The sequence below is a fragment of the Mauremys reevesii genome, linkage group 7 (genome assembly GCF_016161935.1).
Source record: "Mauremys reevesii isolate NIE-2019 linkage group 7, ASM1616193v1, whole genome shotgun sequence".
Lineage (NCBI taxonomy): Eukaryota > Metazoa > Chordata > Testudines > Geoemydidae > Mauremys > Mauremys reevesii.
Window position 1 is genome coordinate 116,915,085 of NC_052629.1, and position 27,929 is coordinate 116,943,013.

Genomic DNA, 27,929 nt, shown 5'->3' on the forward strand with positions numbered 1-27,929 from the left:
TTACATTTCACTCTTTCACTAAATTGTTTAGAATAGCTAACACAAAAAGGACATCCAGAACAGCCTAAAAGTAGAAAGGCCATGACAGTATTATCTGAACATCACTTAGCAGCTCTGCTATAATCTCCTCTAGCCATGTTCTCCTTCTTCCAGAGAAAACATCTATAATATGTAATGATTTAGAATTAATATCTTGATTCCCTAGGTCCTTTAATGAATTCAAATACACCTAGGGAATCTAACCAAGACATCTGTTCATGAATAGTGAGAATTATTACCAAGTCCTCATGGAGAAGGCAAGATGCCATATCTTCCCAAAGCATTTCCCAACTGAGAAATCAACTGTCTCATAGCTGAAGTTCCCTGTGTCCATGTTTTTCAGTATTGTGCCTTTTGGGGTTGCTTGCTAACAAGATCCCCCTCTCTAACTTATTACATCCCCCTGAAAGGAGGAAATAGAACCCAGCAAATTTGATTGTCCAACTAAATGTGCACACCACCTTTATCATATAAACTAATGACGGCCTCAATTAATAATAATTACTGCTCCGAAGTTTCACAGATCCCTTTTTAATCATCTCTGGGCTTAACTGGTTTACCCCCAAACTCCTCTGTCTGCCAAAAAATTAACATTTCATTAGACAAATCCTAACCTACTCCCTATTCTCCAATATCCAACCCATCTGGAAATATTCCTCATCAAATGTCAAGTTTGCACAATACAATGGAAAACACTTATATATGTATATAAAAAAGAAAGAATGTGTACACCTATGTAGATATGTTTTATATTAAACATATTAAACATACCCACATACCCACCCACCCCTGAACACTCAGCTAAAGATGTCAGTATCTTCACTGGTTACCATTTTATCTTCATTCTTCTCAATTCTTCTCTCTCCCCACTCCAAGCACCCGGCAGAGATTAATTTACCTCTACTGTCAGAAATGTAAACCATCAGCAGCCTGTTATATTGAAGAGGTTAAATGAAACTTTTGACAAGACTTGTGTTTAAAATCCATCTTTAGTTGATGACATGTCATCCACTAGAAGATGTGCAATCAGGATAGCAGACCCGAAAGTCTGAAAAGTCAGAGAATGTGAAGTTCTACTAGAGAATTTTTTTGGTTTAACAAGTTGTAAAATATATTTTCTATTTTTGGTTGAAAGTGTGACTACGGTCTGAACAGTGACTGTGTAAAAATGGCACCTTCCTACTCAAAAGATCTGCTCCCTGTGCAGATTCAGAGACGTTTTTATTACTGTTCTCAGAAAAACTATGGAGCAGATCCTCAGCTGACTTAACAAGTGTATGCAGATTTACGCCAGCTAAGGATCTGGCTTATAGGGTTTTTCATTATTATTACTTTTTATTTATGTTAGCAATGAAGAATGTGTAGTCCTGGGTGGAGGGAGATTAACATAGTCGTGTAGCTGTTAGAACCAAGTTTTTTAAAAAGCAAAACATTAGAATAATCTTTTCCTCTAAATTTTTTTTAAAAATGTCACTAGCTCTAGTTTTGGAGCCATCAGCAGCAACAAGTCACACACAGAGGCATACGTGGTTGCAAAAGAGGTAAGTGTCTTAATAATAGTCATATAGTCACATACAGTCACATTACCTCCAGGTATAGTGAACACTACAGTATTATCTCTTTAGGTGGCTAGCAGCATTGATGCTATTCTGGCCACATATCAATAGAACTTTTTGCTAAATTTTCTTTGCAGCCTTGCTACCTTAAAGTATATGTCTCAATTGCACCTTATATGTATCCTTATTACCATCACTTCTCAGACTAGAGCTAGAATTTCACTCTGTGTTGCACAGAGATTCCACATTCCTTCCAATTAGCATCTTTCCCTTTGAAGTATATTTTAAGAGTGTTCACATTTAAAATCATTGCTTGAAATTACACACTTATTTTGTTATGTTCAGCGCTTTTTTTAAGCTATAAGGATGTGTTGTGGTCTCCTCCATATCACTTTTGTTTCCCATTAAATGTATTTGATTAAAATATATTATCAGGCATATTATTCTCCAGTTTCTACCTTTTGTTACCTGAGCAGGATTGATTAAATCAGCATGATGGCAACCGAACAGTGTTTAAGTCTCAGTGTGACCACAGCTGATTTTTATAAAGCTGATTTTTCATAAAGGATGCCAGAGGGGTGCAACTGTATTTGGTTCAGTCATTAGTGCCTTTTCCATTAAGGAATTCTAAATCAAGAGAGTAAACATGTCCCAGATCAGTTTGTCTGTCAATATTGTGTTAATTTTACCTGGCACTTCTGATTAACCAGAGAACTTTAGATTGCAGCCGTGCCAGTATTAGGTGCTCCAAGGTAATTTTTACAGCTTTGTTGTAACTTGCAGCACAGTTACAATAATAATACCTTAATAATAATAATACCTTACATTTATACAGCACTTTTTATCCAGAGCTACCCCAAGGCGCTTCACCACCAATTGCAGCCACCTCGGGGGTGGAACAGAACAGCCTTTCTGTTTTCACCTCTGTACACCAGCTTTTGGGAGGTAGAGGAAAAAGAAAAGATATTTTCCCTGTAGTTTCAGGTGAAGGTATTAAGTATATAGAAGGCCAATATTCAAGATAGGTTTTAGCCAAGACATCACACCTCTGTTCTGGTCAAAATTTCTATATGGTGTTGGATGAGTGTAAGTGGCCAGGGATACGTTTTTTATATGGAAAGACAGAGTTGTGTACTCTCTTAAAGATGTTTCTACCTGCAGCAAATTGATGTGAAGTGAGAATAGTGCCAAAAGGGCTGGATTTCACCACAATAACCTGTACTAGAGGTAAGTGTGAATGTATCTTTTCCGTAATGTCACTTCACACAAGGCATTTCACATTCATACATGAGATTTTTATTCAGACACACACCCTCCCAGGCTGACTCATTCACATACTGCTGATATAGCCTTTGGTAGGTTGCAGGTTGGTACATGCCACACACATTCAAGTGTGTCCCGACTCATGCAATTCTAAATTGTCCATGCATGTTCACAGAAATTTTCATGACCTTCACACTCATACAAGATATTGGGATTCATGTCATGTGCTTGCTTCTAGCCTGTATTCAATGACAGATGATAGGGAGCTTTCACCTTCTTCCCAGTACTCACAAAAATATTTGCTTTCTGCATGCAAACACCAGCTTTTGTGATATTAGAAGTACATTCAGCAAGTTTGCGGATGACACTATGCTGTGGGGAGAGGTAGATATGCTGGAAGGCAGGGATAGGGTCCAGAGTGACCTAGACAAATTGGAGGATTGGGCCAAAAGAAATCTGATGAGGTTCAATGAGGACAAGTGCAAAGTCCTGCACTTGGGATGGAAGAATACCATGCACTGCTACAGGCTGGGGACTGACTGGCTAAGCAGCAGTTCTGTAAAAAAGGACCTGGGGATTACAGAGAAGCTGGATATGAGTCAACAGTGTGTCCTTGTTGCCAAGAAGGCTAACGGCATATTGGGCTACATTAGTAGGAGCATTGGCAGCAGATCGAGGGAAGTGATTATTCCCCTCTATTCAGCACTGGTGAGGCCACACCTGGAGTATTGCGTCCAGTTGTGGGGCCCCCCCACTATGGAAAGGATGTGGACAAATTGGAGAGAGTCCAGTGGAGGGCAATGAAAATTATTAATGGGCTGGGGCACATGACTTACAAGGAGAGACTGAAGGAACTGGGCTTATTTAGTCTGCAGAAGAGAAGAGTGGCGGGGGGAGGGATTTGAGAGCAGCCCTCAACTACCTGAAGGAGGGTTCCAAAGAGGATGGAGTTAGGCTGTTCTAAGTGGTGGCAGAAGACAGAACAAGAAGCAATGGTCTCAAGTTGCAGTGGGGGAGGTCTAGGTTGGATATTAGGAAACACTATTTCACTAGGAGGGTGGCAGAATCTCCTTCCTTAGAGGTTTTTAAGGTCCGGCTTGACAAAGCTCTGGCTGGGATGATTTAGTTGGGGTTGGTCCTGCTTTGAGCAGGGGATTGGACTAGATGACCTCCTGAGGTCTCTTCCAACCCTAATCTTCTATGATTCTATGATACAGTACCTAGCACAATGGGGTCCTGATTTTGGTTGGAGTCTCTAGGCACTTCAGTAATAAAAACAAGTAAATATTAATAAATTAAGGAACATCACGTAGATTCTGTCTACACTACAAATTGTAACCATGAATGCAACTGGGTTCCCTGACTCTTTGGATTGTAGATAGGCCCTAAGAAAAGGACAATAGGAAGAAAAGAGGGTATGCAGCACTTATGTCTCTGGTGTTTGTATCCTGTAATATGCCACTTCCCCTCCATGCACCCCAAGTGCCTGTTTAATTCTCTTTTAATATGTAGTTTTTAAGCCGCTAATGGTATCTCTGGGAGTCATGCTCTAAAAAGTTATTTCCTCAGAGTTTCTTTAGTGTCATCTTGTCTTAACTGTAGATACCTCCAATAACCCAAGTAGATACAACTGCAAGGATTATTCCTATTACTGACTATCAAATGCAAGAGACAGCAAGATGAGCCATCATGCCAAAACTGTTCAAGAAGAAATTGTTTAGCCTAAGCACTTTGGTCCAAGTTTATCCCTTGTGCAACTCCAGTGAAATAAATGGAGTTGCAACAAGGAAGAATTTGGCCTTTTATGTTTGCCTTGAACCTGAGAATGACAAACTCAAGCTGTCATTTCCCACAGTCGAGACATCTGCAATTAAATAACTTCAACAATATTACAGTTGAGAGACAAGGTGGGTGAGGTAATGTCTTTTTTTTACCTTTTTTATACAAATAAAAGATATTCCTCACGTACCTTGTCTCTCTAATATCCTGGGACCAACACAGCTACAACACTATTGTATACAATATCACAGTTGATAGGAGTCTGCTTAAATTTCTATAGTCATTATACCACTTGGAGTATAATCCCAATGTGATTGTTATGACAATTAACCCATGAATGGCCTGGCAAAACAGAACCATAAGCAAGTATCTACACACAGCACTCCAATTAGCCTCGCCGCTAACAGTGTTTTTCTATCTATCACACGAGAGCTTTGTTCACTTTGGTGTCATTAAGAAAATGGTTAAGGGGTAGCCACTAGACAACAGTTGCCTGCTGCTTGTGCCACGAAACTACAAACATGTGGGGGCAATATATGTAAATGCTTTATAAATAATGACCCAGAAGTGACATAGGAAGGTCAATGCTATTTTCAGACTTGGCAAGTCCTATAAGATTAACTCTTAACGCAAAGCGGCATTGTGCTGGAAGGTAATTTTAAACTGGCACTGATTTGAGGTGCAATTTGAAATTCATGACAGCCTATGTAAATGTGCTTATGACACTGAACAGACACACAGTATAGATGATGTGTGACATCTTAAGAGCATGTAGATTTTTTTTTATACACTATCTTCCTTTTTGATATCATGGACGTATTCTGCTCTCAGGTTACACCCATGAAATTCAGAGTAACACAGATGACTACAGAGGTGTTACTCTGGATTACATCTTTGGCCTCTGTGCAGGTAATAATGTTCCCAATGTAAATGTAACAGAGGAAGGAAGTTTTAAGGGCCAAGAATGCTGATCATTCAGTTTCAGCGCAAGTGTTAGACAGTTCCATCACTTTACTTATCAGGGGTGGAAAATACGAAAGAGGAAAAAAGAGAGAAAATGGAATGAAAGGAGAGGAGGAATTGGGAGAACATAGGAGAAGGAAAAAAGTGAAGGGACATTAATGCCTGTTTATTTTTCTCATAACCACTTTCTTAATCCTCTTCCCTACCTCTTCCCACTCCCCTGTGCAAGATAAGAACTATCAGACACAAATGGGGACATAAGGATAATTTTGCTGCTCCTTTTTCAATGTACATTTATTCTTTAATAATTCTTTAACCTTCCAAATATCAAGGGAAAATAGTAGTCAGTACTGCCATCCTCCTAAAAGAGACAGTGTACTGACACTTTAAGAAAACCCCAAAGGGGTAAATCTGCAGTTAGTTATAGGAAGAGGCTCTCTTATGAGTGGCAAAAATATGACTAATGTGCACTTAAAAAAACAAAAGTAGAAAAACATGTATCCTTTTCATACAATAGACCCATTATTATTTCTACATATTTTGGTATCATTTGCAAATTAGGAAAATTATGATGCTTATATTTTTTCAATCATAATTACAAACAGAAATTCTAATGTGTTGAGTCAAAAACTGTCCGCTTGCCTCAATTATGTTCAGTAGATAAATCTAATCTGGAGCTTTTTTACCTCCCTCCACCTCATTTAGCAATGAGTATATCTTTTGGATGAATTAGAGAAGTCCTTTCATTCAGTAAAAATCAATTGTTTTCAGTTCATCCATTATGTATAATTGTTGTCTTTGACTCACACAGATGCTGGCTATTTTTCATGGTTAATTAAATGAACATTTCACCACTGTATTTAAATGTATTTAGCTCAGTTTTAACACCCTGTGTTTTATACCTGGTCTACTGTACATTTATACTCTGTAATAAGCTTGCCCACGTTAATAGTTGAGTTAGCCTTTGAATACCTACCTTGTCTTTTTTGAACTAAGTGCATAATTCAGCATTTCCAGCAGAGGGCAGTCAAGCAAGAATAATCACTTCTGCTTAAGCCTAGAAACTATGATGTTTCCTTGTATTTTTCAAATCAAATTAATGTCTAATGCTCTTTTTTTGACAAATGTATCTTTGGCAGTCCAGCTCACTACACACACAGCTTACTATCTAAACCTGAATAGGAGTCACTGTATGTCCAAGATAACAGACAAGGTATTTATAAAACACTTCTATAGTAAGAAGTGGTCTCAGAGATTCAGTGTTAACTGATGTTTGTATAACCTTCCTGCCCTCTTTATTCCCCAATATAAATAGGTTTTATATAAATAAACCTTAAAATAAAAGGTTGAAACAAATTGACCCATTTAGCAGTTATCTCCTTACAGCAAAATTTTTGCAACAAGAAAAGAATTGCCAATTAAATATGCTTTTTCTCCTGTTTGAATTTCAGTCCCGAATCCTGCAAACACTACTATACATGAGTACCTTTACTCATGTGAATTGTGCTATTAATATTACTTATGCGTGTAAGTGTCTGCAGGGGTTAGGTCCCAAATAATTTTTAAAAATGCAAATAAAAGTGGATTATAAAAAGCTTGATTTTACCCATCAGTATGGGAAATGTGTATAATATTTAGATGATCTGTTATTTTAATTTTCTCTTTGAGCAGACCGAGGGAAAACTCAGCCAATTTAGCCCCAAAACAGAAAATTATAGTGATAAGACTGGAAAGATCTCTTTAATGAAGCTAATGTGAATTTTAAGCTTATGTGGGATAGACCCTACGCTGGACATTCTGCAATAGCTTCCCACTTCCCAACTTATTTTACATTAAACAGATATTTGTCAACATGGGTTTCTTTGCATGAAACATTAAAGGGGACTGTTTTTTATAAAATGTTGAGCATCCACCCTCTGACTATCAGGCCTCTTTTACAATGTCTCAAGCAGAGCAACCAAAATCACTAGTTACCTTTGGAACTCATGATCAACGTAATTTCTACAAGCAGCATGATTGACTATATCCTCACCATGATTTGCAATTGTTCATCAATACCAAAGACCAGGTGAGGGAAGATGGGTTGTCAGTTTTGTGAACAGCGCAGAACATTTTTTCGTATCTCTGAGGTCATGGATGCGATTCTAATCTCACTCACCAGAAGACTGTGATGGAATTTACATCAGTATAAGTGAGATCAGAATCAGACCTGTGATAGCATCCTGATGTTTAACTTTATTCAGTCTGGCCCCTGACCATCCATTCTCGCAGTATTTCCACTAGTTCTGCGTATACTCTTAATTTCACTGGAACACAGATATTGAATTTGTTCACAGCTCCCCAAGGGAATGAGTTTTTCTGGTGTCTGGGTTTATGACTATCTTAGACTAGCAATCAGCTTTCTCCTTGAGGAAGGAGCAGCTTTTTGTTCTACCAAGCAAGTTTCCTGGCTCCTAGTGAATTCTGCTTCATGGCACAAATGAGTGCCTGCTCCTTATCCCAGGAAGACTTAATCTTAAATTCTGCTTTAGAGATCAAATTTTGTAGAATAACTACATTGAATTATAGAGTTAGAAAGCTGTTCTAAACTATGTGGGGACTCTCCCAAGACAAGAGTCTTCTGTGGTGGTGAGATCCACTAGCTTTATACTGTAGGAAGAGGCCATAATATAACAGTCAGGCCCCTGGTTTTGATTCAGGCCCATCCTTCTATATTAACTTTTTACAGAAACCTGTAAACAACAGACAAAGCTACTGTACAAAGGATGCTTTTATAGCAATGGTAATTATCAGTCCAAGGCTAGTTTTTAAAACCTGCTCCTGAAGTGCTGGGAACATTAAACAATTATTTATGAACACTTGAAACATTAGCTGTTCCACTTGAAACCATTGGCAGGACTTTAATAACAGCCCCAGCAACCCCGTGGAAGTAACACCAAGGACTCTCCCTCTGGTCACAACCCCTTTATTTTTATTTTATTTGTTACGCTCCCCTGGCTGTGCCTCAGAATTTAAGTTTCTAGCTACGGTTAAAAGAAAACCCCAGCACTACCCTGTGTATGTTTTTCTTTTTAACCCTCTGCTGAGGCTTCCTATTCCCTTCTTGACTGCTCTGCTTGCCTTTGCTTCCCCCCCCCCCCCCCAATGCTTCTTTCTAAATGGAGCTGCTCTTGTATAATGCTCAGCTGGGGTGCTGCCTTCCCACCCTCACAGGACTCAGACAGATTTGCACATCAAGGGGGCTAATTGACACCAGGTTAAATAGATTTTCTAATCAGGACTACAAACTCTTTGATAAACCAGCCCCCACACACATATGTTTTTAAAAAATAAATAAAACCAAATCTTTCTGTAGAGAGAGGGAAAGGGGAGTTCAATGACAGAGACCACTTAATGATGCCAGATGAGGGGACAGGCTGTTTTAACTCACATTTAGTAGGTAGATCTTTTCTTCCAGAGGACTAGAGATGTTTATGATGATTTTTTTTTTAATTACAGTATCTAGAAGCCCCAACCGAGATCAGGAACCCACTGCACTGAGCACTGTACAAATACATGGTCCCTGTCCTGAAGAGACTACATTCTAACTAGAAGAGACACACAGGGGGAGGAAGGAACAGTTATTATGCCCCAGTACAGCTGGGGAGCTGAAGCACAGAGAGAATAAGGGCTGCTAGATTCACAATAGGGGACTTGGGCTGAACAGATTTTGACTTTGGAGATAGGAAAACATTTAAATATCTTAAAAATTCTCCTAGGATGGGAGAACCATTTCCTAACTCTCTAATAGGCATTTGCTGGGGAGAAAGATGTCTTGTTGTTTATGTCAGAAATTCTCCTAACTAAGGAGGAAGACAGCCAAGCAACAGGCACTTGGGGAGAGAATACTAGTAAGGAACCAAGCCCAGTGAAAGGTAATATTCAACCAGGTCTGTAAAGAAAAGCACACAGGACTGTGTTTAAAAAATACGTGAGAGAGAAAAAGTAGAGAGAGTCTGGAAGATACGAATGCCTGAGGAAATGCACATTGGAGGAATCTGTGAGTAAACAGGCATATGACTCCGGAGAGAACATACACACAGAATTTCACAATTTTCAAATCATGCATCTTTGTTGTTCTTAAAATAACAAATTAGAAATATTCCTAGATTTACACATGGGGAAACATCACACACGCAGTGCTACTACTTGTTCAGACAAAGGCCTCACTCCTACAAGCTCACTCACACAAATGGACCTCTGTGCCTGCACAGAACCCCATGGAAATCTTACCACTCATTTCAGTGGGAAGAAAATTAAGCCAATTATAAGAGCTTTGGAAAATCCCACCCTAAAAGTTCCATGAAGGAAAATGATAAGGCCTACTGTTGTTTGAGGCTTATACAAAGGTATGCACATTAATTATCATGCACCCTGTAGCCTATTTTAAGATGGCTGTTAACTTGCAAGAGTTACAATGGCAAAACAGTGTAAAAATATTTTATTATATTCAGTGATATTGCTAAGAGCAAGAGAGGAGGACGCATTTGAAAGTGGCTCGCAGTCATTTATATACCTCCTGCCTCCATGCTAGCCATTTTTACTTACAATAACCATGCATCAGTACCTTCGTTGCATTACCTTATAACTCCTTTTCTCTTTTATGGTCCTTTGTGGACACATTTTCACCTGCTTAAATCTCAACATACCTACAAGGAAAAATATGTGACAGATTCACATGAGTACTCTGCACTGTAATAAATATAACAGAGACACACAAATGTCATCACAGCCCTCAAACAAAGTTTCACTAGCTCCTTCTACAAAGACACATGTGGCTTGCTGGAAATGCATTAGGCAGACTGAGAAAGCCTATAGATCCAAAGCTTGTTTTTTATCAGAGTTGTTACTCAGACTGTGATGACCTTATTTGAAGGATTGTCCCTCCCTCATTTGGCTGTTTGGTGTTATGCTGGTTATTTCCCTAAGGAGATGTAAAACCCAGTTTGCTTCTTTTGAAAATGAGAGAGTTTAATTTTCTCACTGCAACTCTGGAGTTGAACCATTGTTTTTAGAAGGCTGCCAGCAACCGAGTTAAGCAGGTATCTGATATTTTACCAAATTAACAAATGAGTCACCCCAAAATGTTGTCCATTCTTCTAGTGTTTGAAGTGCTTGCTGAGCCAACTGATAGCAGCTTCATCAGCAGAATGAAGGGCCTTATGAAATCTAGTCAGTTAACACTCATCGAAAACATGCACCATTGACTGACGGAGGCCACATTGACAAGTGGGTCGTCGCGCAGACCGCATGTGTAGAGGTTGGCTGCGCATATTCCTTGGCCAGTTTGGAACCCGTTAATCAGAGTCCAAAAGTGATGTGGCAGGTCAGAATGGTCAGATCAGTGACAAGGAAACCATGCCAAACATCTTCAGCCTACCACTCACTGCATCATAGGGTTGGTGCTGACAGATTCCTATCTGGCAGTTGAGGCCACAATGGATGCTTTAAGGTAACGCATGCTCTGAGTTGACTGAAAATGTCCATGTACAATGGCAGACCTGGATTGGCAAGTAGTTTTTCCACCAGTCTGGCTGTAGACTCTATGCAATGAATGTATGGAGGGGCTATGTTGCCTAGAACTGGTAGCCATGGGATAGCAGTGGGGCTCAGGGTGCCTGTGCTGATATGCATGGTTGAGTTCAATTTGACATTGACCATTTAGTGTCAGGTGAACAACACCACATAGGGGTGCAGTATTCCACTGAGGAATAGCACAACACCAGATGTGTGAAGACATCCAAGAGTTTGTCCATGAATCATGATCATGGATTACAGATATCACAAGCCTTATGCCATTCACAACACCTGCACTGGTAACCGAAATAGATTAGGGGAAAGTTGAAACTACCTCCTAGAATGCATATTTGGCTGAGTCAGAGAAGTTTTGCTTGTTACTGAATCATTTTAATTAGTTTTAGTCTTGACTCAAACCAGAAGGAACTCTTTTGGTTGAATTACAATGGAAATCTCTCTTCTCCTGGGACTCTGTATCCAGCTGGTGGAAATACTGTGAAAATGGATGTAGTACATCAACAGGAAGTACAGATGCCTCAGCTAACATATATACTAGAAATGTGGCAGGGGATCTCATCAGCACTCATTTCTCTCTGAAGCAAAATAGTTAATGTTGACAAATACATTATTAAACTTTAGAGTAAATGCTCCATTGATATAGATGGGGGAAGTTCCTGAAGCTGTTTCAATCACTCCAAGGGTAACAAATACTACAGTGGAAGGCTTGGTTCTATGCCTCTGCAATCCTCTCTTGCTGACGTGTCAGGGTTCCAGCTGGCCACCTTCAGGCATCAGCAAGGGATTTTCCTCCTCACCCTCGGCATATTTTGGAATTGTATTTATTTTGTATCTCTTTCCTCTGAAGCATCAGGGGTGGCCATGGCTGGGCATAGGCCCCAGAATGGTGAGACCCCTGGTTCGGAAGTGACACTGGGCATTCTCTAAGGTGCTTGGCTGGCTGGTTGTTGCTCACATGTTCAGGGTCTAACTGATTGTCATATATGGAGCTGGGAAGGAATTTCCCTCAGGTCAGAGTTGCATTGACCTTGCGGGGCTTTCACCTTCCTCTGCAGTGCATAGGTGTGGGTCACTTGCCAGGATTCTGCGGGAATATCTCACTTAATCACTTGTCTGTCATTGTGGAAGCCTCAGGCACTGGAGCACCTTTGTCCCTCTTATTTTCTCCCAGTTGCTCATAATTGTCTCATCTCCTATGGGCTGTATCAATGTTGGTTTAATTTCAGTTGTTGGGTTTAGAGTGAGGGTGCTGGGTCGTTTTGGTGGCCTATGGTATATATGCAGTCAGAGTAGATGTGGTGGTGGTCCCTTCTGGCCTTAAATTCTAGACTGTCTTTGGCCCTGACCCTCCAATCAGGCAGATCTTTGTATCCGTATGCAGTCCAATGAAGACAATGGGGATCCACATGGGCGGAAGGGGCTGCCCGAATGAATCTGACTGTAGGATTAAGCAGCTATATGGCTGCCAGTAGTTTCTTGTTGTCTGCTGTTTTAGCATGTCCTTAAGAGCATGCTTCAAGGCCTATCTATTGTTTTGGGCTTTCCCCAAGTGATTGTAGGGGAAATAATGTTCTAGGTGGGTATTATTTTTATTTATATTACAGTAATGGCAAAAGGCTCCAATCATTGTTCAATGCTAGGCACTGTATAAACACTTATTACACAGACAGTGCCTTCCCCAAAGAGCTTACCATATAGAAAAGAAGGTTACAACAGAAGAAAATAGGTGGATGAAACAAACTTGTAGAGTAAAGAGATAGAGGACAAATTAACAGTAATTCCAACAGATGTTAGGGTAATGAATTGTAGCCACTGCTTACCTCTTGCCAAATCACTGATCCTACTGTTATTTTGTATTTTTTTAACCAAAATAAAAAAGAGTAAGACACTTAGATTATTTTCTAGATGCCTTGGAGAAATCAAAACATCTTCAATGTGTGGAGCAGTTTGATTTCCAGTTATGAAATGTGTATTTGGCTCAGAGCGCCTTGGAGTCTGAGTAAAGGTTAAACATTCATAAATAATATTATTCCTGCAACTTTTGCAAAAATCTTTGAAAGATGAATTTAGCAATATGTGGCTTTTACTGGTATTGCATTAAACAGCAGGATTTCCATATGGCGTGAATCTGCTCGATTGTATTGAAAATGGGGACTTTGTTCCAAATTTCTATGCCATTCTGTCAGTGTGTCATGAGCTACCCACAAGCCTTTGCTACAAATGAATGTGCCAAGTAAAATAATCTTGAGTTTGCCTTCCAAAGGGAAAATACTGGTACTGAGGTTTGAAATTTCCTAGCCCCCGACTCCTGGAAACATAGAGATTTGCAGCAAGTTCTTTTATCAACAAAGGGTTAAATGAAAATGTGTCATTTTCATACTAATAATGTGTTTTATATTGAAATTTGTTCTTCACATCTTTTCTTTTTAGTATAAGTGTTGGTGTGTATGAGTGATATGAGGATAAGTTTGCTAGGGCAATTACCCATTATTGTTGAGTAGCTGAGTAGTCCCTTGAGCAAACTCATGCATAATTTGTTTGTGCATAAGACACAGCAGAGCTGAGGCTGCAGTATCTTACATGTCCCAGCTTATGGGAAAATGTAAGGTTTTTTCTCACTATTATGCATTTCTTCCCCTATTGTTTGAACTCAGACCATCCTTCTTGCCCCCTTGATTCTGTACCCCATCATGGAGCAGGATTTTCATAATAAGCAGGTGCAGGTCAAAAATACATTATACGGGGGAGGGGGGTGAGAACAGTGAATTTCTCCTACAAGATACATCACAATATTCATGTCCAAAAGCATCAATAAAGCCCGTAAAATGAGTCCTATGCTAATTTATTCATGGTGTCTTATCCTCTCTGCATATCCTTGTTATCTAAGGAAAGCACTGTTGTCTGCAAAGTTGAGGTTACCTTTCTCAACACAAGTGTGAAATGGGCTTGGATTAGATAGTGATTATATATCAGACCAATCCTATGTAAAATAATTACCTGCTTTTTTTAAACTCTGACTTTTTGCTTTTTGACATTGCTACCCTCCCCTTACAACTCTCACTCCCTTATCTAAAACTCAGCACTTGCCCTTTTTCTCAGATAGCAGCCTCCCCACAACCTTCCTTTTTCTCACATTCTGTAGCAGTGAGTTCTCCTTTCAACGATACATTTTTCTATAGATTCACCCTGAAGAAGAACCCTGTACAGACAGCAGAAATTGCCCATTTGAAATCTTGGATACCTTCTTTGAGTGGGGTGAATCACTATGGCCGAGTGTCCATCATGTGGACATAAGGTTGGGATTACCGAGGCCAGAGTCACCATTTTACACCTGTGAATGAAGGTGTTTAGCTATCTCATGTCCAGAATAGGGAGCTAGCCCCCTTTCTTTTGGGGAATAAGAGAATATGAGTAAAACCCCTTTCTCCCATGATCTTGAGGTACTTCTTCCTCTGGTCGGAAATTCAGAAGTGATTGCAACTCCTGATGTACCATTCACAAGTTGACATTCAGTGATTAGCAACTCAAAGTCCTCCCTGTTGTCTTGAGGAGTTGCAATTCAAATAATCCCATTTTGCCAACAGGGCCTATTTACTGGTGATTCTCATTTGGAGCCTTGATGTAGAATAATTTTTTCATCCAAGTAAATCTATGTCAGGAACCAGGTAGTGGGTGGTTTGACTTAGTGGTTAGAGCCAGAGGCCAGCCCAGTGGTCAGATTCAGAGTCAGGAACCAGGCAAATGAACAGATCTGGAGCAGGACAGGAACAAGACTGGGAACAAGGCAGGCAAAGGGGAGATCTCAGCTGCAAGCATAAATGTTGAGCAACTGGTGACCTGTCACTGCAGATGAGCTTAAATGCGGACCTGTTGGCGCCCTGCAGCCAATCGGGCAGGCTGGCCAATCAGACAATTCTGTCACAGCCCTGCTGGGCTCATTAACTGGTCTGAGGGCTGAGCTTCCTAGCACCAGGCCCCTAGCCTGGCAACCTAGTTTTATGGGTTCCTTGTCTTTTGGTGTCGCTTTGTGTTGGCTCTGTCTTGACCTCTCATTCGCCTCAGTAACCACTAAAGACCTGGGTGGAATGCATATAAAAATTGTTTGAAGCCCTGGAAGACACTTGGTAGCAATGGTCTGCTCTTTTTGAGTTTGGTGCCAGAAAAGCAAGCATCTGCCAGAGCAACTTTTCCAGCTCTAAAAGCTCATTGTTGATAGGCACTGCAAAAAATGCTGGTCTGGAGGTGTGCAGGATGTCTAGGAACCTGTGTAATTTTTCTTGGATCACCTTGATTGGGGTCTCCAGTGTGTCAGCCATCTCATGTAACAAGTCCTGGAACATCTTGTATCCTCTGTGCTGTAGATAGATGATGCAGGAATCACAGCCTCACCTGGAGATGATGATAATGATATGTGAGCCAGAATAGATTATCTTCTGCTTGTGACTCCTCATCAGAGCCATGACCAATCTATTCAGCTGGCAGTACAGCAGCGCAGTTCCAGCTGAAATCTGGGAGTGTCCTCAGACTGTGCTTTCTTTGGTACCACAGATATGCTTGGCAGCGGTCAATACTGTAGAATGCACCTTCACTACCGCTAATCGTGGGGAGTCCAGTACCAAAGAACCAGTAGGTCTTTCAATGCCAGATAGGACTCTGGTACCAAATACATTAGTGACAAAGACAGATGAGTAAATGGCATCAATACCAGGACATGAGTACTGGGAGGCCAGTACTACGGAATTTATGCAGTACCAAGGAAGCTGGTCTAGAGACACAGTGACTGGTGCCAGAGGGATCCTTATGTTTTATGCTACCCTTTTCATTTGAGGCTCTCCAGGATTTATGGCTTCTTGAGGAAGGATGTGGTAAAGGAGACCTAGTTCTCTTCCCTCTGGTGACTCAGTAGGATGATCTTTAGGATGAGGAACTTCATCTCCATGCACAGAGGAGCCAGCAGGAGAACTTTTAGATCACAAGTGCTCGGACGTTTCTGCCACAGGTATCCCAGAGTCTAATGAGAAATGCATTGATTTCTCCAGAAGGAACATTTTCAATTTAGACTCCCTAGCTCTCCGGGTTCTCCGATATAAAGATTTACAGATGGCACATTTCTCAGTAATGTGCCCCTCACCCAGACACAGCACACATCTGGGATGCCCATCATTGAGAAGCATTAAAGTCTTGCATGAAGGGCAATTTTAAAGCCTGTAGACTTTTGTTCAGTCATAATGACTGATCCTGGTACTGGGGCTAAATCTCAGGGAAAATAAACAAGCACATTTCCTTCTAAATGAAGAAAGGAAAAGCTATCAAAAATCTCTAACACTAAACCTAATGACTAACTGCTAACTACCTACCTATTGACAAAGAATAGACCACACAGTGAGCAGCCTTGGAGTCTTGGGAGACAGGCCAGTCCTTGCTTACAGACAGCCCCCCGAACCTGAAGCAAATACTCACCAGCAACCACACACCACACAATAAAAACACTAACCCAGGAACCTATCCTTGCAACAAAGCCCATTGCCAACTCTGTCCACATATCTATTCAGGGGACATTATCATAGGACCTAATCACATCAGCCACACTATCAGAGGCTCGTTCACCTGCACATCTACCAATGTGATATATGCCATTGTGTGCCAGCAATGCCCCTCTGCCATGTACATTGGCCAAACTGGGCAGTCTCTATGCAAAAGAATAAATGGATACAAATCAGATGTCAAGAATTATAACATTCAAAAACCAGTCGGAGAACACTTCAACCTCCCTGGTCACTCAAATACAGACCTAAAAGTCACAATTATTCAACAAAAAAACTTCAAAAACAGACTCTAACGAGAAACTGCAGAACTAGAAGTAATTTGCAAACTGGACACCATTAAAATAGGCTTGAATAAAGACTGGGAGTGGATGAGTCATTACACAAACTAAAAACTATTTCCCCATGTTAATCTTCCCCGTACTGTTACTCACACTTTCTTGTCAACTATTTGAAATGGGCCATCCTGATTATCTCTACAAAGGTTTTTTTTTCTCCTGCTGATAATAGCCCACCTTAATCAATTAATCTCATTAGAGTTGGTATGGCAACACCCATTTTTTCACATTCTCTGTGTGTATATATATATATATATATATATATATATATATATATATACACCTTCCTACTGTATTTTCCCCTGCATGCATCTGATGTTAGACTAACTAATTTGTTAGTCTCTAAGGGCAGGTCTATACTTACCTGCCGGGTCGACGCATAGCGTTCGACTTCTCGGAGTTCGAACTATCGCGTCTAATCTAGACGCGATAGTTCGAACTCCGAACGCGCTCCCGTCGACTCCGGAACTCCACCACCGCGAACGGCGGTGGCGGAGTCGACGGGGGAGCCGCGGACTTCGATCCCGCGGCGTCTGGACGGGTGAGTACTTCGAACTAAGGTAGTTCGACTTCAGCTACGCTATTCGCGTAGCTGAAGTTGCGTACCTTAGTTCGACCCCCCCAACCTAGTGTAGACCAGGCCTAAGGTGCCACATGAACTCCTCATTCTTTTTTCCTGTTTACAGACTAACACGGCTACCACTCTAAACAGTGAGCAAAGACACTGCAAGTTCCAACTCGTAGGACTGGGCAATGAGAAGGAACTGCAGTGTGGCTGAGGTTGTCTCACGCATTATTATCTTCATTGGAGACACGAGAACACTCAGGGTGCAGGCGTGACCCCAAAGGACACTGCTGGACAAAACAATCTGAGCCCAAGTACACTGTGCACATGTGCACCAACAGTGGAATATATATACACCTATACAAGTCCTTGAAGAAGAACCGAGTTGTTATACAATATGAAGAAACAATCTGGTTACAGTTAGTATTAAAGGATTGATCCTGCACTATTGAAGCCAATGGAAATTTTGTAAGTGATGACAATGTAAGCTGGGTTAGGCCTTAGAGCTTGCTAGACATATGCTAGGAAAATACTCATTTAAAATGCTGTATATTAGTATTTATTTGCTAGTTGTCTTCACTAGAATATAAGAAAGCATTTGAATATATCAGTGTTTCTCAAACTGGGGTCGCCGCTTGTGTAGGGAAAGCCCCTGGCAGGCCAGGCCCGGCCAGTTTGTCTACCTGCCCCACCCGCAGGTTTGGCCGATCGCATTTCCCACTGGCTGTGGTTCGCTGCTCCAGGCCAATGGGAGCTGCTGGAAGCAGTGCGGGCCAAGGGACTTACTGGCTGCCACTTCCAGCAGCCCCCATTGGCATGCAGCAGTGAACCACAGCCAATGGGAGCCGCGATCAGCCGGACCTGCGGACAGGGCAGGTAAACAAACCAGCCCGGCCTGCCAGGGGCTTTCCCTACACAAGCGGCGACCCCAGTTTGAGAAACAGTGGAATATATACTTAGGAGGACGGATACCTTTAGCCTATCAGATAGTTACAGAATAGAGATTATTGTGCATTGCAAAAAGATAAGACTCTGTAAAAACAGAATAGAATTAAGATATAGTTGCTACTCCTTGGCTCAAAATCTTTTCCAGTAATTTATATTAACAATATAGCTTTAACACCAAATTTCTGTAACCACAAGAGGTAAAAGGAGCAATGATTCTAGCCACTTTCAATGAGGAACCACTATTGGACAAAATAGAATTTTATGGGGGATGGAAATTGTTCGGGTAACGATGGTTGAATCCTTTTGGCTCTGTTTTGCCTGAGAAAAACACAGGCTAAACCATATAATGGCATATCTGAACATGGAAAATTCCACTGCTAAAAATATCCTGTGTAAAATCATAGGCAAATTAACAGCTGGGTTTTTCAGCCATAAGGTGTGAAAAGCTAGGAGGAGTTACTCTTGTACTGGCCAGTTTTGTTTTTGTTTTGTTTTGTTTTTTAAGCAAAAAAACTCATAAGAACAAACAGGACACTTGGGATTCACTTGGAAAATATGGCTTGCAGTTAAGTCCTTGATCAATCAGTCCAGTGAAAGAAGCAGCATTCACTCTTTGAAAGTTAATTAGATACTAAGAGTGCTGCTCTGGAAAACTTTGAGAGTGGATAGTGTAAATCATCAATATGTCTCAACTCTGAATTTCCATTAATTATTAAGGATTTCTAGGCAAGCTAAGCTGATATTCTTGGATGCATACCTAAAAATTGTCCACCTATTAAAAAAAAATAAACATTATAAGATAGGATAGGCGGCCGAATGAGTGTCTTTAAAGCTCCCAACCACATCTCACTGATGTCAATGGAAAAATTCCCATAGTCTTCAGTGGGGTTTAGAGCAGGTCCAAACAAGAGCAAAGGAAGGAGAGAGAGAGGAATGAAGGAGAAGGGAGACATTCTGCAGGGATTAGTTAGGTTTTTTTGTTTGGGGGGAATGGGAAGGCAAGAGTGAGGCTTTTTTTCCAACTTGGATTTTTATGTTAGAAAATTAGGTCTTGTTGACCTTGTTTTTTATCTATGGACAAGTGACGAACTGAATGGATTCTGACACAAGAGATGCCATACAAATGAAACCAGCTTGAGAGCTTGATCCAGTGTCCATGAAAGTCAATGGGAATCTTTCCACTGACCTCAATGTTTTTCAGATTGCGTCCTAAGTAACAGAGGAAGCTATTTTGTCAGACTGTTTAAAACCCTTTGGCTTGGCCTGATTGTTTTAACTCCTGTGTAATTCCAATTGCCCAATAAACAATTGGAAGAAAAGCTGTTTCTGTATTTATTTATTTTTTATGGATTCAACATTTCCAGCACTTCCAGTTAAGGCTGAGAAAAGTTCCACAACCCATGAGACTTCAAAAGAGTGCTACAGCAAAACCACGCAACACCAATTAGACATTCCTGGTTTTCCTAAGGTAAATTACAAGCAGCAAAAAACAAACAAACAAACAAAAAACCAAACCAGGCTTTGTACATTATAAAGAGGGCGTGGAGAAGACCAAAGCTCATTTTTTGTTTCCTTTGCAGGCCATCTTTCAACCTAGTCCATGGCGCGACCTCCTTTAGTTTTAAATAACTCTTAAGCTTGTTCTTTTGGTAGAAACAAAGAAAACCATAAAGATCAGCTGTCTAAATGTTTGAGGAAAAAGGAGAGAATGGCAGACTATAGATTTGTATACAAACCTTTTAGATGTGATTAAATGTACCAAATAAAGCTTCTCAATTTTCTATTATTCAAAGCTAGATATTACAATATTTTGGACACTCAAGACTTTGAGCTGTTTATTCATTTTCTTTCTTTATGCTTTTTTTTTCCCCTGAGAAACCGAACAACTGAAATATAGCAACAGTGCAGAATATTTATCATGGAAAACAAGCACTTAACAGAATTGCAACATTCCAGCTTCCACATTTTCAGAGACAAAAAGCAATAGACAATGAATCAATAAGCTGCTGATACTGTATTTTACTCCTTAGAATACTGGGACACAAGAGAAATTATTTGCTTTTAAAAAAAGAAAATTAAGTGTATAAGAATAAAAATGGTAAATCCAAGTTTTTCTTTCAAACTACACTCTTGAAGGGGCTCTAACCACAGATCTGCAAATCTTCATGTTCTCCCACTTTGATAATATTTGAAAATAAGGTCAATATTGAGAAAAGCTTTCTAAGGAAAGATCTAGTTAAATTGAGTCTCAAGTATTCCAAATATGGAGGGTATCCTTAGGCCCACAGGTACCACTTACACATAATCTTTCCACTACTTATTAGGGTTGTGCAAATTACAATGCTACTGCCCAGGACCAGGGCCAGAACAGACACAGAGCTGACAGGAAATTAACCAGACAGTCCACTTCCTGCTTCTTTTGGGTCTGAATTAACCCCTTCTGTGCTTTAACAGTGCAACACCATAACAATCTCTAATATATTTTTGTACCCAGCCTTCTGCCCTTTAGAGATTTAAATTATGGTAATATTACACACAACTACAACCCTGCCAACTTGCCAATATATAACTTATATCATTCACCTCACACATTATTTTTGATCCAGGAAGTGCTATATAAGCATATTGTATTGTCTGTCACGACACAAAATAATTGCAAAGCCTCTGCAGCAGATTTCATGAGATTTACTCTAAAATATTGAACAAGTAATAGTTTTTTCTTTTAAATTCTATACTTTACCAGAACTTGATCAATACAGATTGTGCTATTGTCTATGCAGGCGATAGTTTTCTGCAAATTTAGACAATTGGAATTTTTTACTACGATAATGTTAAGAAAAGAAAGTAGATGGTTCATTTATTTGATACCACTGAAGGAACCAAAACATTGCTATATTTTATGCATTCAGTGAAATTGCTAATACCAGCCAGCTGGTGGGAGAGTTGTTTCAATGGGACTAGTCATGGTAGTAAAGTTAAGCATGTGTTTGCAGGATAGAGGCTGTAGGATATAAACTTAAACTGAGTGCATATTTTCAAACTCCAAAACTGACTCGGGTTTTCCTCTGTTGTTGAATTTGTTAGTATATGCACCAGCAATAATTAACTGCATGATAGAATAGAATGTTATTTAGGCCCCAATCCTGCAGTGAAGTCTGCTTGCATGGAGCTCATTTAAGGATCAGGACCTAAGAATGCCTAAATGCAAGACTGAATAAATAAGATTTTTGAGAAGGTGAGGTTGCTTGGTGTGGGCTCAACTGGGAGGCTGATTAAGTCTGATAACAGGGGTATAGTAAACACTAGCTCCCTTACCAGGTTCTCACAGTATGCTAAGGTCTATGCAAGCTTTAGTAGAACACATGCAATAATACAATAATCTCAAAGCTTCATTTACTATACAGTGAAATCAGATTTGACCAGTTTGCAGCAAAGGTTAAACGAGAATAACAACAGCCTGGAATCACACAGCAAGTAGGAGAGAGAGGTTGGAAATAACTAGTGTGTAGAAAGTAAAGGAGAATAAAAGTGAGTAATATGCTGAATGTCATAATCAAGGCAAAGAATAATCATGACAATTCCTGGGAAGCAGGATGGGTAGCTACTTTGCTGAACAGAATTAAGAAATCTGAAAACCCGTGACTCTCACTCTGACACTCAATGAGATCAGAGTTGAGCTAATTGAACTCAGGTATGAAGTGGCTTTATTTTTTTTTTAAAAGCTCACTGTGCTAGGTTGTAATAATTTTTCTTAATAACTCAATATATACATTTTGGCTGTATGGACATCAAAAGTAACTGTTTATATGTTAATGGGCCCATTCCTACTCCTTTTGAAGTCAATGGGTGTTTTGCCATTGACTTCAATAAATTGGACTCAGAATGTTATATATTTATACATTGTTATATATTTACTTTTTAATGTTCTTGCTCTGCAGAGTTCTAAGTAAATAAACGTAACTTCTACCAGAAACGGTTAAGAAAAGGAGAGGATTGTATATTTGCCTGTATTAAACAGTATGAAGTGGTGTAAACCTACATCAGAGAATCTCATGTGCATAAGATTAAACATCATACTGGCTCTTAGAAATGCATTTTTGTTTGTTGCCATATTTTTCCTTTGGCCTACCTCTTCATCAGTAAGGAAGGTACATATAATACAGATTAAGGGTCAGAGAAAGTGAAAGCAGTTTCCAGATGCAGGATTAAGGGTATGTCTTCACTGCAGAGTTAACTCGAGTTTCCACAGCTGTGTTTCTCTACTCAAGCTAGGTGAGCTCAAGTGAGAGCATCCACACTGCAAAGGATAACTCACGCCATATTCTAGTTACTGCATCCTCACATGCTGAACAAAGTGAGGAGCTGAGCCTACTGGAGGGCATATCCTTGCTTTTTAGCACTACATGAGTATGAGATGCTCTTTGAAATCTTTCAGAGGGTACTGCAGGAAAAGTTTTCTGTCTTTTTTGGGCACATGAGAGAAAGGGTGTTAGACCAGCAGCTCATTATAGTACATCTACTTCCGATTTTGTGTTTGCAGCCTGCATTCTGGTGCGAAGGCATAGAGCCCGCTTTGAATGATTACCTGTACCAAATGTTGGCATTAATAGAATTCTCATTTTGGGAACAGGAGGCAGATACAGGGGATGAGACATAGAGGAGGTCCTTTTGGCAGTGACTTCTTGCTCCCAGAAGGCAGCAATGTGTTTTATCTAGGACAGTGATACTCAGCCCTCAGTGGTTTAGGAGCCTAACTGGCGATCAATATTACCCAAAGGAGCCACAGTAGTGTGAATACATTGTTCCATTTACTATTTTATATATATTATAATTGATAAAATAACATAATAATATATATTATTCTCTCAACAGAAGACTGACCAAGTATTATTTTATAAACTACAATTGGTTAATAACATAGTAAAAGTATCCCGATTGGTTAATAATTAAATCACACAGGTTTTTGACATCATGTGCTGCAAAGATCGGCAGGAGTCACATTAAAGAGACACTTGCGGCTTGTGAGCCTCAGTCTGAGTATCACTGATCTAGGAGATCATACAGGTGCATTTAGATATCACGGGAGTGGATCAGCGGTTTAGACATCAGTGGTTGTGAATCAGACCACAAGCACAGAATGGTGGGACTGCATTGTCATGCTGACCTGAGATGACCAGCAATAAGGTGAGAAAGCAGGGACCAGGAACAAGGCAGGGTCTGTTTTAGCAGCAGGTCAGCCGTCTGCCTTATTGTAAAGACAACTTCCTGGTGCTCCTTCCTGGCTTAAATAATACATTTGTGGCAATCAGAGGTCACAGGAGGAGCTGCCAGTCATCTCTATAGTGGGCAGCACTTCCCACAGTGACTAGTATCCCAGGATGTATGGTGTGTTGACCGTAGCTCTGCCCAGATCGCCTGATGGCAGCATGGAAGTGCTACTCATCCAGCGCCCTGCACACCTCACTGAGAGTTGCTTCTTGAGCCTGGCTCAGGATCTATGATGAAGTGGACAAAGAGGCAGGTGCAGTGATGGACTACTGAATTTACTTAGTGTGTTAGACTCTTTCCCACTGGTGCTTCCACTCTGTAAGAACAATGTTTTCAGTTCCCTGTTGGTGCTGATCCTCCATGCGTGCTAAAGGGCCAGTAGTGTGCCATAGCAAAGGCATGTTGAGAGATCAGCCGTAGTGCCACATTCCAGTGTGCAGGAGTTGGATTCATTCCCTGAATATCAACCATTGAGTTAGCACTGCATGTTGTTTCCTGTCTGAAAATGGGGCCTCAGTTAACTGGAGATGTAATAAATTGGTTTTACTTGTCAGAGGTCTCCAGGCAGTTGTCATTGTAATGGCATCTTATTGAAGGTCTGGTGGAACTATGTGTGCTAGCACATACAGCCTGGAAGTTGGTCAATCAGCTACTAATAGTATGAATGGCCACATTTAGCTGAGCATGGTGGCTGAGACTCCAAATTGCACAACAGTATTCAGCTGGAGTAAACATCAGGGCCAATGCAGATGCACGAAGGACTGAAGGGTTGGAAGGTGCCTGATTAATTTACGTATTAAGACGGTGCGGAAAGATCTTTATTTTCAGGTGTTTCAGGTGAGGCCAGTATGTGAGACTATGGTCGAGTTTCACTCCCAAGCATGTGACAACTGATTGGAATGGCAGTAGCTGTTCTTGTATATGGATGAAGATGCATTGATTGGCAGGATGATTGTTGAAATGGAAAATAGTTGCCACTGTCTTGGTTTCTTTGAAAATTAGTCTCCATTGCTGAAGTAAAAATATCCATGTCTTGGCTGAGATTCCCTTCAATCTTCTGGAAGTCATGTCCTGCATCAGAAATACAGATATAAGCATAAACATACATCTCAGCCTTTGTGTCAGGAAGGTCCTATGTGTATATGCAGAAGAAAAGGGGAGCCAAAACTGGCCCTTGTGGAAGGCCACTGCAGAGATGTTTAAGGCGACTGATTTTTTCCCCCCAATTTGCAGGATGAAGTGTTAGTTACTAATAATTTCTTGGATGAAAAGCACCAACTGCCTACAAGGAATAACTTGCAGCAGCTTGGCAGTCAGCCTGATATGCCACACAGTGTTAATAAGAACTGCACTAACTTTCTTTCCTGACTCAAAATTGTTTTCTAGGTCTTTAGTGCATCGTCCTCACCTGAATCCAGCCAGAACTCAACAGGATTAGTTTATGAGCTTATAGGTAACATACTGTGCAGAAATTGGTTGGGTCTGTCAGTGGTTTTTCTGGCTTGGGAACACCTATGACATTTGATCTGCACCACACTTTTGGGATACTGCAATCCTGGGTATAACAATTCAGAAACTGAAGCAGCTAGCTTTCAATGACTGGGCGAAAGTAAGAGCCACACTTGTGGATGTTATATAGACCAGGAACCTTGTTAGGCTGAATCTGATATATAACCAGATGGAGCTCTTGATTAGTAAAAGGGGCCATCAAGTTTGTGTCCACACTCAGAACCTGCAGTTTCTCAGCAACCATCATTTTAACTACATGGTTGAAAACTTAGTCTGGGTTAGGCCCTCTGCTGTTGGCTCCAACTGGGAAGTGATGGAGTTTTCTGTGAATGGGTCTCTCTCTTGCCCAGACTAGAATTTCAAATCAATCTCTTAATAGTTTGACAGGCTTTGTGACTGGACTACATGAGTTTAGTTTGTAAACAGTTTCTTTCCATCACTCTTACTTGGTTTGGTCTGGAAGGTTAAGAAAGTTCTCTAATTTTGTCAAAAACTTCCTGTTAGTTCTTGGCAGATTTAAATTTGTGATATAGTCTGGTTGCATCAATGACTATACAGGAATGAATTGTTGATGAAATCCCCAAGGTATATATTTATTTGTAGGAGCCAGAACTTTATCACAGAAAGCTTGGTGGATGGCACTAATGTTGTTCCAAATAGCTGATTCCAAGTCTTTATCCACAAGAGACTCCCAACATAGATTGGAACAGATCACACCTTGCTTTCTGGAAATTCCAATGAGGTTTGAGGAGGCTGCTTGTAATTGGAAGTTGCATGACTTTGTGATCACGCATGACCAATGCTGGGATTGAGGAAATATACCAAGCACTTTACGCTTGATGACCATGGGAGGGTGTTGTTCAGTTGCAGAAAAGTTCAGGTCAGGAAAAGAACCTGAGGTCTATCCTTTGCTATGGAAAGTGAGTGGCTGCTAACCATCATATAGAAGCTGCAGGTCCACCATCGACATCCATGACTCTAGCCTTACTCCATCCACATCATCATCAGAGTAGTCCAATGGGAATGGTATGAATTAAAATCTCCACAGTAGAGTGAAGGTCCTGAGAAGATGGGTAAGACAAGAGTTGGCCAGTTGGGAGATGGAATTTTGTAGATATTGATAAGTCATTTGCTTCACTTATATAGCCTGTCATTTGATGACATCATTTGGTCCTGATGATGAGACTGGAGTTACTAGAATACCTTCCCTGACATAGGATGCCATCCCATATTGCCACTCCCCCTGGCTCATGAAGCCCTGTGAGATAAAGGTTTAATTATACACTGAACAAGTGCAGGAGAGTGGTGGACTGTGTCTTTGGCCAAATGGCACTCCCCACAAATCTGTTTGGACTGCAGCGTGTATAATGCCATACATGTTCTTATGGCTGAAAAGTCAAAATCTTAAAAATATGAATGAATTGCTAATCTGAAAACCAGTTTAGATCAGGTCAACCAAACCTTTCATTTTTATAATTTTGAAATGTTTCATTTCTATTTTTACTTTTCTATATTTATTTTTATTTTTCTATTATAAATTAATAAAAAATGTAAATTAAAGTTGTTTCTAACTGAAAAAACTTATTTAAATAATGTTAAAATGGTATTTTTGACAATTTTGAAATTTTTCAAAAAATTTTTGAATGGCAAAATTAATCAAAACTGACCCTTTCCTACAAATAATTTTAGTTGTGATGAATTGGCATTTCGGAGGGGGAAAAAGTGTTGTCAATAAATTCCCAAGTAATTCTAGTAAGTGCACAAGCGGTGCAGTACCATGCCACAGTACTGGAAGTGGACATCATTAGAGTAGCTGTTGCCCCTCCACCACAACTGCACAGGGTTGGAATGCATAGGGTACAGTTGACCATGTGAAAATCCATCCATGGACTGGCTGATGTCCCACCCTGAGGTTATTGGTTTCAGGATGTGGTAGTGTGGAGGGGATGTCATGATAGGAGGCTTGGGTGGAACCTACGCTGGGGCCGGACCTGGGTTGATCTTGGAACTTCTGGCCATCAGCCTCAGTATGTGCTAAAACAGGTTGCTCTGCTGCTGGTGGTCCTGTTCCCTCATGGGCACTGCAGTTTGCAACTATTCTCTGCTCCCTTTCCAGCATATTCTCAGCTGCAGCTTTGTTTTGCCTGTCTTGCGCCACCATCTCCTTCTGCAGATCAAAGAGGCAGTCTGACCTACTGATGAAATCCCAGTGCATTGCCATCAACACATCATCTCTTCCTTCTGCTTCGGAAGTTCTGGACCCTGGTGCTGATTGTCAGTGATATCCTAGGTGGGTGCCTGGCCTGCACTGGGGCAGATGGCCCTGAAAGGCAATGAAATACTTATTCTCCCCAACCCCTGGAGAGAAACATAATATTCCTTCCTTTCCACTTTCTCCACCACACCAAAGGAAAAATTGCAACTTTTATCTCCTTGGCATTCATTCTCCACCATCTCTGCATTTCTCTATTCTAAAGCTGCTTAGACTTCTCAGGGATGCAAGGCTTGTATTAATAATCCTTGGTTTTCACACATGCAGCAGTGTGTGCAGCAATAAAGCAATGCTTGCACGTTTAAAATATAT

At 40.5% G+C, this 27,929-nt stretch overlaps 1 long non-coding RNA gene across 1 annotated transcript in view; it reads right to left on the reverse strand.

The window, feature by feature from the left end:
* LOC120369083 overlaps window positions 1–27,929 on the reverse strand; it is a 181,148-nt gene that overhangs the window by 128,950 nt on the left and 24,269 nt on the right. The window lies entirely within an intron of this gene.